The 3,344-nt window shown below is 42.5% G+C and overlaps 1 pseudogene; it reads left to right on the top strand.

Moving 5' to 3' along the window:
• The first annotated feature begins 543 nt into the window (after positions 1-543).
• Positions 544-2,600, top strand: LOC102838224 (annotated as a pseudogene).
• The last annotated feature ends 744 nt before the right edge of the window (positions 2,601-3,344 follow it).

Here is a 3,344-nt window from a genome sequence, read left to right on the forward strand (position 1 = left end):
AAGTAGATTTCAGATAAGACTGTTTTAAACTGAGGAAAAATGAAAAAAATCACAGGGTAGCCTCAAGAAAATTGACACACTTTCACATCAAATCAAGAAAAAGGAAATCCATGAAGATTTAGCAAACATTAAAGCAGCAGCAATGAAAAAAAATTGACAAAAAAATGCACAAAATGAGCTCAACACAGAAAATTATGTATTAACAAAGAAACCAGCAGCCCCGCAAAAAGATACATAGCAAAACGACTACAATCAATTCATATCTATTGATAGATAATTAGACTGAATATCAAAGGAGTAAATATGCCAGTCAAGAGAAAGAGTAGCAGAATGATAAAGAAACAGGATCTTTGAATATGCTGCCTACAACAGACACATCTTACACACAAAGACAAAAATAGATTGAAAGTCAAGTCTCGAGCTCTAGCTGGTAGCTAAGTGTGTGCGCTCCAGCCTCTTCAGCACCCACAGTGGATGTCGTGTTCCCATAGTCTCATCTGCACCACTCCTCCGCCACATCCTCTGCTGTCTCCAATCGCCATCATGGGGAAGCTCGCGAAAGCCGGGAAAAATCAGTGATTCCAAGAAGCTGGCTTCTCCCCCTAAACAGGTAGAAGAAGACAGTGAGAATGAGGAACTGTCAGAAGATGAAGAAGAAGAAGAAAGCAGTGAAGAAGAGGTTGTCATTCCTCAGAAAAAAGGCAAGAAGAATATCACACTGTCATCAAAGAAGGTGGTGGTTTCCCCCACAAAAAAGTTGGTTGCCACACCCTCCAAGAAAGAAGCTGTCACCCCTGGCAAAAAGGCAGCCACCACACCAGCTAAGAAGACAGTTACAGCAGCCTGGTAAGAAGGGAGCCACCACAGGCAAAGCAGAGGTCATGACCTCCGGTAAGAAGGGAGCTGCTCCTCCAGTCAAAGGGGCAAAGAATGGCAGGAATGCCAAGAAGGAAGAGAGCAACAAGGAATGAGGAAGACAGTGAGGAAGATGATGAGGATGAGGATAATTTTGAGCCCATCATGACGAAAGGAGCAGCTGCCCCTCAATTTGATAATGAGGATGAGGATGATGAGGATGATGATGAAGATGATGAGGAGGATGAAGAAGATGACTCTGAAGAAGAGGCCATGGACACTATTCTGGTAAAGGATAAGAAAGCTCCTGCCAAGGTACTTCCTGTGAAAGCCAAGAGTGTGGCTGAGGATGACGATGATGAGGAAGATCATGACGATGATGATGAGGAAGAGGACGACGAGGAGGAAGATGAGGATGATGGTGAAGAGGAGGAAGAACCTGTCAAAGAAGTACCTGGAAAACAAAAGAAGAAAGTGGACAAACAGAAAGCAGCTCCAGAAGCCAAGAAGCAGAAAGTGGAAGCCGTAGAACCAACTACAGCTTTCAATCTATTCGTTGGAAATCTGAATTGTAACAAGTCTGCTCAGAATTTAAAACTGGTCTCAGTGACCTTTTTGCTAAAAATGATCTTGTTGTCATGGGCGTCAGAACTGGTATGACTAGGGAATTTGGCTATGTGGATTTTGAATCTGCTGAAGACCTGGAAAAAGCCTTGGAACTCACTGGTTTAAAGGTCTTTGGTAATGAAATTAAACTAGAGAGACCAAAGGGAAAAGACAGTACGAAAGACTGAGATTCCAGAACACGTTTAGCCAAAAACTTGCCTTACAAAGTCACTCAGGATGAATTAAAAGAAGTGTTTGAAGATACCGTGGAGATCAGATTAGTCAGCAAAGATGGAAAGAATAAAGAGATTGCTTATCTTGAATTCAAAACAGAAGCTGATGCTGAGAAAACCTTTAAAGAAATGCAAGGAACAGAGATGGATGGCGGTTCTATAGCTTTGTACTACACTGGAAGAAAGGTCAAAATCAAGACCACTGAGGTGGGAAGACCACACCTGGAGCGATGAATCAAAAAACACTGGTTTTAAGTAACTACAGTGCAACAGAAGAAACTCTCCAAGAAGTGTTTGAGAAGGCAACTGCTATCAAGGTGCCTCAGAAACAGAATGGCAAATCTAGTGGGTACGCATTTATAGAATTTGTGTTATGTGAAGATGCTTAAGAAGCTTTAAATTCTTATAATAAAAGAGAAAGAAATTGAGGGCAGAGCCATCAGGCTGGAATTGTAAGGATCCAGGGGATCTCCTACTGTGAGAAGCCAGCTCTCCAAAACACTTTTTGTCAAAGGTCTGTCTGAGGACACAACTGAGGAAACATTGAAGGAGTCATTTGATGGTTCTGCTTGCACCAGGATAGTCACAGACCGGGAAACAGGCTTCTCCAAAGGGTTTGGGTTTGTAGACTTCAACAGTGAGGAAGATGCTAAAGCCGCCAAGGAGACCAGGGAGGATGGGGAAATTGATGGAAACAAAGTTACCTTGGACTAGGCCAAGCCTAAGGGTGAAGGTGGCTTCGGAGGATGCGGTGGAGGCCAAGGAGGATTTGAAGGCAGAGGCAGCCATGGCAGAGGAGACCAGGGTGGATTTAGTGGCAGAGGCCGGGAAGGAGGGCAAGGAGGCTTCCGGGGATGCAGAGGAGGAGATCACAAGCCACAAGAAAGGAAGACAAAGTTTGAGTAGATCTTCCGTGCCTGTCTATTCTCTCTTCCATTTGAAAGCAAGGACTCTGGGGTTTTTACTCTGTTACTGGATCATGACAGCACCTTCTGAGGACATTCTGAGACAGTAGCCCTGTGGTCTACTTAGAAACCCTATGGAACACATTTCAAAGGGAGCTGCCCTGTGTTTTTGACTGGATTTGAATTTTTTTCCTACAAGTAGTTTTTTTGTTTGTTTGTTTTAGTTGGGGGGCTATAAAGGCAAGCAGGATGTTTTATCATGGTTTCTGCTTCAGCGACTTTGGAACAAATTAAAAAGTCCTAAACTCTAGGGGGAACCGACTCGACGGCACTTAACAACAACAACAACAAACTCTAGGGGGGAAAAATAGATTGAAAATCAAAGGATGGAAAAAACATATCAAGCTAATGGCAATAAAAAATGGGCAGGAATGGCAATGTCAATTTCTGATAAAATAGATTTTAAAGCAAAAACCAGCATAAGTAACAAAGAAGTACAATATCTTGTAATTAATGGTCAATTGAGCAAGAGGATATAACCATAATAAATACCTGTATTGCCAATGAAAGAGCCTCAAAATAGATAAATCAACTCTAAAAGAATTGAAGAAATAGATAACTCTACAATAATAGTTGTTGTTGTTATGTGCCGTGGAGTCGGTTCCGACTCATAGTGACCCTGTACAGGGTTTCTGAGGCTGTAAATCTTTACGGGAGCAGAAAACCTCAATCTTTCTCCCGCGGA

This window comes from Chrysochloris asiatica, unplaced genomic scaffold, assembly GCF_000296735.1.
Source record: "Chrysochloris asiatica unplaced genomic scaffold, ChrAsi1.0 scaffold00064, whole genome shotgun sequence".
NCBI lineage: Eukaryota > Metazoa > Chordata > Mammalia > Afrosoricida > Chrysochloridae > Chrysochloris > Chrysochloris asiatica.